Source organism: Hipposideros armiger, unplaced genomic scaffold (assembly GCF_001890085.2).
Source record: "Hipposideros armiger isolate ML-2016 unplaced genomic scaffold, ASM189008v1 scaffold_151, whole genome shotgun sequence".
NCBI classification, from domain to species: domain Eukaryota; kingdom Metazoa; phylum Chordata; class Mammalia; order Chiroptera; family Hipposideridae; genus Hipposideros; species Hipposideros armiger.
The window spans coordinates 332,361-345,177 of record NW_017731501.1 but is presented as its reverse complement, the minus strand read 5'-3'; positions in this window follow the sequence as shown (position 1 = coordinate 345,177).

The following is a 12,817-nucleotide window of genomic DNA, read 5'->3' as shown; positions in this document are numbered from 1 at the left end:
GCTAGTACCAGGGTCCACATGCTGTAGTCACTCACTGAGAGTTTTACCAAATGTCTTAAAGAAATGTCCTCAAAATGGTCTTAAAGACAAGGTATGGAAGAAAGAATTAATGAATAAAAATATGAGGAGGAGACCTAAGCTGGTGGAGTACATAAACACTGTGCCTGCTTCCTTCCATGAACACATTAAAATTACAAATAAATTATAGAACAATTAATCTGGAGAACCATCAGAAGTCTGGCTGAACAAAAGTGTTATAACTAAAGATATAAAGTAGAAGCCACATTGAGACTGGTAGAAGGAGTGGAGACGCGAAACAGGCTTGTCCCAAACCTCCATGTAGTGGATGAAAATTGGGAGGGATACACCATCCATGGTGGTTCCTCCAAAGGAGCAAAGGGCCCAAGCCCCACTCCGGGCTTCCCAGCCCATAGTACTGGTACTGACAAGAGGAGCCCCTATAACATCTGGCTATGAAAAATAGTGGAATTCCAACCATCCAGGTGGGATAGAAGGCTGAGGCAAACCCAAACATCCTCTTAAAGGGCCTGCACACAGACTCACTCACAGGCACTCACCTTGGGCTCCAGCAGGAAGACGGTAACCCAGGGCGGGTGTCAGAGGCATGGGAGGAGGGGAGCAGACTGAGGTGTGTGGCTTCAAGGCCAGGGCTGGAGTACAGTTGCATTTTCTCCTATGCAGCCAGCAGATGGCTGCCATCTTTATTGTGTTAAGCCCTCCCCCTACGCTTATGGTCAAATCTTAATCTGATTGGTCTGGTGAGCTTCAGGGCTCTACCCTTCTGACTCACTGGGATCCCACCACACCCAACTCCCCCAAAGCTGGAAGCACTTTCTTTTCGAGCAGCCAGCCCTGCTCCCCCTCTCCTCAACATTGCACTCTTTCTTGGAAAACTAAAGGAGTCCGCAGTCCCCATGTGAGTAGCAACTGACCTCTTAGTGTTCTGAGTCTTTTGCTGAATAGCTCCAGGCTCAGCACTGGCACCAAACCAGAGTCTACATCAATCTGGTGACCACAACACTTGCCACTGGAGTGACTCCCTGAGATCTTGCCTCACCCAACTTGAATACCCCACAAGTCTTTATCAGCGGCTGAACTTTAAGGGAGCAGGCAGGTGACAGAAAGTCTTGGGGTATCCTGGCTTTTTCTGAAGCTACCCCAGGCCCAGTACTGGTGGCAGCCATCCTAGATTCGCAGTGTGGCCTCTCCCACATGCCTCCAGGTTTGGCACAAGCAGCGAAAAAACAAGGATCACTTTGTAGTTACTCCCAGGTAGTCCCCGGCTGGTCACAGGCAGTAGGTGACCTGAGCCCACACTAGAGCCCCTTTTAAGAGGCCTCAGAACAAACAAGTAGCACAATCAAAAGGCAGTGTCAACAGGAACCAGAGCCTGCCGAGGTAATCCCACTAAGTGGGGTAAGCCCTCTACACCGTAACCTGTAAGCTGTGGATGTGACCAAACACCATAACCAATCAGCCTGAAGGTCAATCCCTCCCACAGACATGCCAACTATAAGAAGAGGGTACACACATCCTACACAAGGGACACTCCTAGAGCACCAGGAGCAGGTGACCAGGGAAACTGTGCCAGGGCCCCACAGGACACCTACTACGCAAGACCACCCGGCCAAGAGTGGAAGACATAGCAGATCTACCTAATACATAGCAAAAAACACAGAGAGGTGGCCAAAATAAAGAAACAAAGAAATATGTCCCAAATAAAAAAATAGGAGAAAACTCCAGAAAAAGAACTAAATGAAATGGAGGCAAGCAATCTACCCAAGACAAAATTCAAAACAATGCATATAAGGAAGCTTGAAGAACTTAGTGAGAACTTCAACAGAGAGAAAACAAGCATAAAAAAGGACCTAGAGAGGGCCGGCTGAGTGGCTCAGTTGGTTAAGAGCTCGCTCAAGAGTTTGAGCTCTGAGCAACAGCGGTTCGGGTCAGCCCGAGCTGAGCAGCCGCGGAGCTGCCAACAGGTGGCAGGATGGCTCAGCTAAAAAAAAAAAAAAAGGACCTAGAAACCATGAAAAAGAACCAGTCAGAAGTGAAAAATACAATAACTGAAATGAAGAATGCACTAGAAGGAATCACTAGCAGACTAGATAATGCAGAGGATTGAATCAGTGATTTGGAAGACAAGGTAGCAGAAAATACCCAATCGGAACAGCAAAAAGACAAAAGAACAAAAAAATGAGGAGAGTTTAAGAGAACTCTGGGACAACATCAAGCATAACAACATTCATATCATAGGGGTTCCAGAGGACAAGAGAGAAAGCAAGGGAATGAGAACCTATTTGAAGAAATAATGACTGAAAACTTCACTAACCTGGTGAAGGAAATAGACACACAAGCCCAAGAAGCACAGAGAGTCCCAAACAGGATGAACCCAAACAGTCCCACACCAAGACACACTATAATTAAAATGGCAAAGGTTAAAGACAAAGACAGGATCCTAATAGCAGCAAGAGGAATGCAACTAGTAACTTACAAGGGAGCTCCCATAAGATTGTCAGATGATTTCTCAACAGAAATTTTGCAGGCCAGAAGGGGTTGACATAAAACACTCAACATGCTAAAAAGCAAGGACTTACAACCCAGGGTACTCTACCCAGCAAGGCTATTGTTTAAAATTGAAGGACAGATAAAGTGGTTCCCAGACAAGAAAAAGCTAAAGGAGCTCATCACCACCAAAGCAGTATTACAAGGAATGTTACAGGGACTTCTTTAAGACGGGGAGTGGGGGAGATCAAAATTATGAATAATAAAATGGCAATAGCTACATATCTATCAACAATTACTTTCAATATAAATGAATTAAGCACTCCAATCAAAAGACAGAGGAGGGATGAATAGATAAGAAAATAAAACCCTTACATATGCTGCCTACAAGAGAATTACTTCAGATTGAAAGACACACACAGAGGCAGAAAGTAAAGAGATGAAAAAAGGTATTCCACAAAAATGGAAATGGAAAAAAAAAACTGAGGTACCCATACTTATACCAGACAAAATAGACTTTAAAACAAAGGCTATAACAAAACACAAAGAAGGACCCAGTATTCCCACTTCTGGGTACTTATATGAAGAAACCCAAATGCTACTTTGAGGGGATGTGTGCATCCATATGTTCATTCATTGCAGCATCGTTTACAATGGCCAAGATGTGGAGGCAGCCTGGGTATCTGTCGATGGAAGAATGGATAAAGAGGAGGTGGTGTATACAGACAATAAAATATTGCTCAGATATGGAAGGGAATGGGTTCTTATCATCTGCGATGACATGGATAGACCTGGAGAGTACTGTTCTGAGTGGAGTGTAAGACAGAGAAAGACAGATGCAATGTGATTCCGCTTATATGTGGAATCTAAAGAACAAAATAAACAAATCAGAAACAAACTCATAAATACAGAGAATATTTTTTGGTTGCCAGATGGGACGGGGGTTGGGAGTGTGAGTAAAAAACGGGGAAGGGATTAAAAAGTACATATTGGGGCCGGCCGAGTGGCGCGATGGTTAAGAGCTGGCTTGGGACGCCAGAGGGCCCCGGTTCGGATCCCACATATGAGGGCCAGTGACAGCTAAGATGCTGAACAAGAGCTCAACCTGGAGCTGGGCTGCCATGAGTCGCCGGCGACGGCGTAGGCCGCAGCCCCTGTGGCAGTGGGTTGCCATGGGCTACCGTGTGTAGCCAGCAGCTAGTGTGAGCGGCCAGCAGCCACTGTGAGCGGCCGCCCAGAAGCCGGTGACTGATGTGCCTTGCCCGGGAAGAGCTCAATGATGGTGCCAACTTGGGCCAGTGAAGCACCGTCCTCCACAACTAGACTGAAGAACAAAAGGACAGCAACTTGTCTGTTCCCCTTCCCCCAATTCCCCAGCACTGTTCCCATCCCCCCAATTCCCCAATAAAAAAAAATCTAAAAAAAAAGTACATATTGGCTGTTACAAAGCAGTCATGGGGATGTAGGGTATAGCATAAAGAATATAGTCAATAATATTGTAGTAACTATGGTGTCAGATGCATACTAGATTTGTTGGGGTAATAGATACAAGGGGGGCTGGGGACAGGGTGAAAAAGGTAAAGGGATTAAGTACAAATTGATAGTTACAAAATAACCATGGGGATGTAAAGTAAAGCATAGGGAATATAGTCAATGATATGACAATAACCATTTATAGTGCCAGGTGGGTACTAGACCAGTCAGGGGGGATCACTTCTTAAATTATATAAACATGTAACCACTATGCTGTATCCCTGAAATTAATATAAGATAATATTGAATGTCAACTGTAATTGAAAAATTTTAAAAGGAGGGAAAAGGTGAAGGGGAATAAGAGGTCCAAATTTCCAGGTATAAAACAAGTAAGTCATGGGATGTAATGTACAGCATGGGGAATATACTGCATAGTATTGTGACAGCATGGTACGGTGTTAGTTGGTTGCTGGACTTATCATGGCGATCATATTTTTAAGTGTATAAATGTTGAACAACTATGATATACACCTGATACTGATATAATATTGTATGTTAGCTGTATTTTTAATAAAAATCTTAAAAATAAAAAATATGAAATAATGCCACTCACATTAATTTTGTTTTAGAAAATTTACTTTCAATAAACATCTTATTTATATTAAAATATTTTTTTAAATTAATGGATAGTTTGAGGTAGTCTCACTTCTTTAAAAGAAGAATTGTTAAATGTATAAATAAATTCAGCTTGATGTTTATAGCTCTCTGAACTTAAGTTCAGAGTTATAAAATGATGACTCTTTTTATTAACCCATATTTTTGTGAAATGTAGTAAACTGTAAGTTTATCACTATCTTAACGTGGGTTCCCCTGAAAGCAGAGCTTGAGACCAAGACTCATGTGTAAGTACTTTATTGAGATATGTTTCCAAGGAAAAACTATGAGTAACAGTGTCAGCAAAGCAGGCAGGAAGAAAAGCCATTATAAATATGCGTCATCAAGCTGGCCTCCACTATTGACAACTGGCCCCTCAGTCCTAAAGGACTGTCTGACAAGCCATATGAAAAATGTTTCAGAACTGTCAATAGAGAGAAGAAATATTTATCTACCAGGCCCCGATACCTGTTGATCAAAGTTCACCCCGGCGAACTTTGGGGTGTTCAAAGTTCATTGAACTTTGAACGAAGTTAATGCCCCAGTGTTTCCAGCTTGCACATGTGTGGGTGTCCAGTGGGTTTCCATGGCAATTTCTATGATGCAATTTCAACAGAGAATGCCCAGGGTGCGACACCAGGGACACTAGTAATGGGCCAGAAGCATCTGCAGAAAGCAGGTCAGATGCCTTGCAGAACTGATTATTGCCCACAGTGTGATATTCCTAGGAACTTTTTTTTTTTCAAAAACTATGCTTCTTTTTTTTCCCTGATCTCTCTTAATCCTTTTTTTTTTTTAAGATTTTTATTGGGGAATTGGGGGGATGGGAACAGTGCTAGGGAACTGGGGAAGGGGAACAGACAAGTTGCTGTCGTTTTGTTCTTCAGTCTAGTTGTGGAGGACGTCGCTTCACTGGCCCAAGATGGCACCATCATTGCGCTCTTCCTGGGAGAGGCACATCAGTCGCCAGCTTCTGGACGGCTGCTCACAGCAGCTGCTGGCCGCTCACGCTGGCTGCTGGCTACATGCCCATGGCAACCCACTGCTACAGGGGCTGCAGCCTACGCCATCGCCAGCGACTACCGGCAGCCCAGCTCCAGGTTGAGCTGTTGTTCAGCATCTTAGCTGTGGAGGGCAGTGTCACTGGCCCTCATATATGGGATCCGAACTGGGTCCCTCTGGCATCCCAAGCCAGTTCTTAACCATTGCGCCACTCGGCCAGCCCCTCTCTTAATCCTTTTAAAGAGAGAGAGAGAGAGAGAGAGAGAGAAAGCAGACTATGCACAAAGCATTGGTTAGATTAAAAATCAAATACTAAAGTTGATATTAGCACTAGAGAACAGCTGGAACAGAAGTATCCCGTTGGGCCTGATGTAAGTATTAAATGAAATTAATTAGTAACATCACTGCAGGTATGACAAGGAGTCAGGTGACTATAAATCTTCTATCTGAAAGACATCCTTCTGAGGAACCCATCCCACTGTGTGCACTCTATCTTCCAAATGAATGGTAGGTTGAAGGAAACAGACAGCAGTTGTCTGAATGAAAAAATTTAATTGGGTGTACTTCTCATACATCCAAAGAATATTCAGAAACTTTGGCAGCCTAAGATTACCAGAACATAAAATAAGAAACTTTTGCTATTGCCATTCGAGTTTGCAGCAAAGACACTTAATTCCAGCACCTTCTGGTAGTTGCAAGAATAAGCCAGGAGGGGCAGGCCGAGTGGCGCGATGGTTAAGAACTTGCTTGGGATGCCAGAGGGCCCCGGTTCGGATCCCACATATGAGGGCCAGTGACACTGCCCTCTACAGCTAAGATGCTGAACAACGGCTCAACCTGGAGCTGGGCTGCCATGAGTCGCCGGCGACGGCGTAGGCTGCAGTCCCTGCTGCAGTGGGTTGCCATGGGCTACCATGTGTAGCCAGCAGCCAGTGTGAGCGGCCAGCAGCCGCAGTGAGCAGCCGTCCAGAAGCCGGCGACTGATCTGCCTCACCCAGGAAGAGTGCAATGATGGTGCCAACTTGGGCCAATGAAGCAACGTCCTCCACAACTGGACTGAAGAACAAAAAGGACAGCAACTTGTCTGTTCCCCTTCCCCCAATTCCCTAGCACTGTTCCCATCCCCCCAATTCCCCAAAAAAAATCTTTAAAAAAAAAAAAAAAAAAAGAATAAGCCAGGAGCTGTGAATAATGTTTAGGACCTTTTTACATCTTGAAAAAAAATGAGTGACAGTTAAATATTCCTTCTTAGAGCAAAATACAACTTTAAATACACTATTAAAATACATAATACAAAATTAAGGTAGTGGAAATAATTAGTTTTAATGTAACAAGAAATTTATCATGATATTTTTACAAAGGCTATTTTCCTTTAAATATAAATTTTGTATTAATCATTTATAATTACCCATTATGTTTTTACAGAGAAAACATAAGTGAGTAGACTTTATGGGGTTCTAGCTTTGTTTTACATTAGGGAATCGTCTCAGACATTTCTCAAAGTGGATTGCATGGATACTAAAAGGGCCTCTGTGAGAAGAGAGTTTCCTAGTAAGAGGTGCTCGAGAAACCCTGGGTTAAATAAACTGGATAAACCAATCCCTTTCCTGTAGAAATTGCACTTTCCTGGATCAAGACGGTGACATAGGTCATTCCTCACTCCCAAGAAGATGAACTAGCAACTATCTACAGACAAGACACCACTGTGAAAATCCCAGAATCTGGGAGTGAGGCTGAAGCACCCCCTGGAGCACAGACAGCAACAAGGACCTCGTTATAAGTGTAAGAAGAGTGGCTTCACTTGAAACGTGTTGCCCTATTCCCAGGCTGGCACAGTGCCCCAGGGCCTACAGTTGTTTCAATGGGAAAAAGAGAACCCAAGTTGGACATCCAGCTTTCCCAGCATTGCAGGAAGCTTCCCAGGAGGCCTATTCGGGTCTCACCTCATGGGAATCATTGGGGGAATCTGAAGAGTTTGACTACTGGGGATCAGATAGAGATGGAGACAAGGGCAGGCTTATAGTAACCATCATTCAGAGCTGGGTGGACCAAGTTCTTGCTTGAAGCAGTGCCCAAGCAGAGATACTAGCCTGTGGTTCTGCCCATCTGCAAAGCTGAGCCAGTGGCCCCATCTGGCCAGGGAGCTTGGTTGTCAGTTCTGTCTGATTTGGATCCTAAGCCATACTAGCATGAGCCCCATTCTATGGCTCTGCCTGGGCAGGGGAGCAAATTCACAGTCCTGCCCAACAGCTAAGACTAGCCTCCAATTCCACCCTTCTGGTAAGTATGGCCGCAGATGCCTGGCAATCATGGAGCATAACTTACAACCCACCCAGGCGGAGAGCCAAGCTAGCAGCCCTGCACAGCTAGTGAGTATAAGCCTCTGGCCCCACATAACCAGGGAGCCCGAAGAGTAATCTCAAGCAGCCTCAGAGCACAGCCAGCAACCATACCCAACAGCGCAGCACAGCCAAGGACCTGCCCAATTGTAGCCCAGTCCAACTGCAGGGGATAGCTATTGGCCCCACCTAATCACAGAGCACAGCCGGAGGCCACTCAACCAGACTGAGTACCCCCCTGACCTGGAGCAATTGCGGAGCACAGCCCACAGCCCTACCCAACAGCAGCATCCAGTCAGTGGCACTGCCCTGACAGTGAACACAGCCTGCAACCCTCCTGACCAGAGGTGATGGCAGAGCCCAGCTAGTGGCCCCATCTGACCACGGAACAGCCAGCAGCTCCACCCAACCAGGAAGTTCACCCAGGGGCCTCCCTTGAACATGGAGCCCAGTTAGGAGACCCACCCAACCATGGAGACCAGCATGCAGCACCCTCCTCCCCAGTCTCAGAGCTCAGGCTGTGGCCTTGCCCAACTGGAGATCCTGATAGCAAGCCCACCTGCCAGCCAGTGCTACTGACCGACCCATCCAGTACTCCAAGGCGAGCTGAATAAGACAAATGAAAATGGAAATACAACATATCAAAATGTCTAGGATGCAAGAAAAGCACTTCTAAAAGGAAAGCTTATCGCTATAAATGTATAAATGCATAGATCAAGAAAAAGAAAGATCTCCCATAAACAACCTCACATTACACCTCAAAGAACTAGAAAAAGAAGAACAAACTAAGCCCAATAGTAGCCTAAGGAAGCAAATAATAATGATTAGAGCAGAAATAAATTAAAAAGACTGGTGCCAGGTACTAATCCAAGCATTTTATGTTAACTCATTTAATCTTTATAGCAACTCGGTGCAGTGGGAGGAACTCTCCTTATTCTCAATCTACAGACGAGGGAGCATAAGCACAGAGGGGTTATGTGACTTCCCAACAATCACACAGTTAATGTCGTATGTGTAATAAAACTAGAAAGAAGAGCAACAGAAATATTAACCCCAAATCAGGTTAGTGGTTATCTCTGAAAAGGAGGTTATAACTAGAGGGTCTTCACAGATTCTAAAAACAGTCTCTTTCTTTATGATGGGTACATCAGTGTTCATTTTGTTACTATTCTTTAAATTGAATAGGTGTGTTACATGTTCTCTTTTTATGTATATTTCATAATAAAATTATTAACAAAGAAACACATTGGCATGAGCAAAGACAAACAGGTGAAAGTTGAGCTTGTCTTAGAAAAAGAGAATTTCTTAGAAAGACAGTTTAAAAAAAAGAAGAAAAAAATTTTTTGAATTTACAAAAATATTGTCATAAACATTAAAGAAAAGTCCCATTTTGACTGTCCAGTTCCATCTAGTATTAAAGACTTACAATTGTAAAAAGACTAGCAATAGAAACCTATAATTAAATGAGAGAGAAAGCTGAAAAGAGACACACTAAACGTTAGCTTCTGCTTAGATGGCAGGGCCGTGCGTGATTCCCCCATTACTTTTTAACATTATAGACAGACTCCGGAATTAGACTGGCATAAACTTGAATTAAGTATCTTTAATTCACTGGTTGTGAGACCTGACAAAATTTTCATCTCTCTGAGCCTTAATTTCCTTCCATGTAAAATGGGGATAATAATACCTCAGGAGTGTATTTTTAGGTTTTAATGAAACACACACACACACACACACACACACACACACACACACAGTGCCAAAAAATATATATACACATTTTAAGAAAGGAAAACTGTATTAAAATTGTAATACTCAATATATACAAATAAGAAAAGATGAATACATGTCACGTTTGACTTCTGCAATTACAAGAGGTGCTCGAAGTGGTTACCATCAGCATCCAGACACTTCCGATTACAGCAAACTACTGCTTGAGCAACGTTGACCAAAGTGTCCACTTGTATACATTTTTTGGCACCTCAGAGATAGATAGATAGATAGATAGATAGATAGATAGATAGATAGATAGATAGATAGATAGATAGATGATAGATATCAGAGTATCTAGATTGTAGTAAACCAAGGAAAGCTGGTTTTGTTATATGTAGTAATCATTGCCCCCCTTTATTTTCCTTCCCCTCATTGCTTTATTTTGGAGCACCTTCTCTTCTCTTGACAGGAACCTATAACCCAAGTCTGGATAATGAGAATCATCTCCATGTGTTTGGATGGAGTTACAGGGAAAGAGGTGATGGCAGAACCCAACTTGTGGTGGGCTCTTTTCTCTGGCATTGCTCTAAAGATGTAAACCTAGAGCTAAGCTAGAGCCTAGGCAGTGCTGTCTTTGGAACCACAAATGTAGAGTTTACCTGGAAATAAAGTTAATTTAAAGAAGAGAGAGAGAAAGAGATTGAGTCCTGATGACATTGACCTCAGCCCTGAACTCAGCCTCATGTAGAGCCAGATATATACTTTGAACTTCTCTATTAAATGAACCAATAAATTCCTTTGCTTAAGTTAATTTATATTTATGTCACTTGCAATCCAAAAGTCCCAACAAATAATAAGTTAATACATAAAAAGCAGTTAGAGCAATATAAGTCAGAGATTATTATACTATTGATACATAATTTCTTTTTTCTACACTTTCCAAGTTTAGTTAGCATATTTTATTACTTATTTTCCCATTATATAAACTCACAATTTTTCTATTTTTAACTATGTGCATTATTTCTTTCAAAGCTCTTTTTGAATTATTTGTATGTTTATTATCTATATATGTTTCATTTGTTTTCATGCTAACTCTTAAGGTTTTGCCAGTATGCTCATTGAATACTTCAATTATCAAATTTAAACTTTATCTGCAGATAACTGCTGCCCCAATTGACAGCTTGGCTAATTCAAGAATCAACCAATTAAGTCACTGACCAGAAAATAAGTGAGACAATGAGTGTTTGTTGTTTTAAGCTGCTAACAGTGGGGTTAGTATGCTATGTAGCAACAGATAGTTAATACAGTCTCTTTTCCTAAATTGTGCTCCATTTTGAAGTTGAAACCTTTCATTAAATAAAGACTTTTTCTTCTTTATTTCTTTGATTATGCTGCTATCTTTTTTATAGTTTTTATTTTTTTCCTTCAGAAGTAATTATTATTCAAATAACTTAGGTCTCTAAAACATACTGTCCAACTATTATTTGTCATGTTTAATCTTTTATTCTTTAAAGTTATGCTTTGGAACCACTTCTCAAATTTACTTCTATTGTATGAATTCCATTTCCCATGGCTTCAAGTATTCTATTTTCTCCCTCCAACCTGTTATCTTTTAGCTGTTAAATTTAATTTTTCTGCAATTGTTTCTTTGTCTCAGATTGTTCACATATTTTTCCATAATAACATACTCTTGATTCTCAGAGGAAATGTCCCTGTATATGTTTTTTAACAAGTGGAGCAGATATTATCTAAAATTATCCTGATTCTTATAGTAAATCTATTTATTTTTTTATTATTTATTTATTTATTTATTTATTTTTAGCTGAGCCATCCTGCCACCTGTTGGCAGCTCAGCGGCTGCTCAGCTCAGGCCAGGACTCAAACCGCTGTTGCTCAGAGCTCAAACTCTTGAGCAAGCTCTTAACCAACTGAGCCACTCAGCCGGCCCCCATAAATCTATTTATTCTAGATGCAAGCAATTGCCCTGGGTCATCAGAACCAAATAGCATAGTGGTTATGACTGTGGACCTGGAGTTATTCTTCCCGGGTACAAATCCCAACCCTGTCACTTGTCAGCTTGGTTGACTAAGGTTCTAAAATCTCTGTGCTTCAGTTTCCCTACCTGAAAAATTAGGGCAAGAGTAGTAGTGCCTGCCTCACAGAGTTACTGAGCCCACACATATGATGTGCTTAAACCACCTCAATACATGGTATGTGCTCAAAAATAATAGCTATTTTTATGAGGACAATGGCCAACTTAATTTGTGAAGTAGATTGTTATCATGCTACTGCCACCCACCTCCCCCTAGATTTTTCTGTTTATTCATCTTCTCACAGTCCTGGCATAGAAGGAAAATCAAGATACAGAGTTTACTCTTGGCTCAGTAACAGACAGACGAGCCCCTGTCCTAATGCTTGATGAAAAGCTAAGATTGTGTCTCTCCTTGGCTGAGACAAAGGTTTACAAAAATAGAATTTAAATTTTTTTTAATCAGTAAATTACCTGTTTGGACATTAATTAACAATAGACTAGGGACTGTATTACTAGTGCTGATAATTCTTCCTCAGCACATATCCCAAGAGGATGGGACACTAGGGAAAAGACCCCTTGTGTGCTCACATAATAAAAAAAGTACACTCGAGATAAACCCACTTTGCGGCAGTATTAAATGGTACTTTTTACCCACACTTCTTTTTCCCATCCCAAGAACCCCAAAGTCTCAATTCACCATGGTTTCAGGCTTAAAGTGTAGGATCTCATGATTATATCAAGTTTAGATGTGATTCCTCTTGATTTGGTGACTTATGGGCTAAAAAATTATGTTATTTCCCTCAATGTTTCCAACATACAATGGTGAAACAGGGTATATGCAATTCACACTTCCTTTTGAAATAGTGAAGAATTATAGATAAATAGCAGTCACTGATCCAAAGAAATTGAAATCCCCTGGTCAAATGTTGCCAGGTCTTCCCTATTCTGGGGGTAGGGAATGTCCTTTAATTAACCCTAGTTCTGCTCCCTGGAATAATTCCTCATCCACTGCTCTCCACCCCTCTTGGTTTTGCCCTCTACAGTGTCCTTCCCCTCATTTCTGTGGACATTTCTGAAA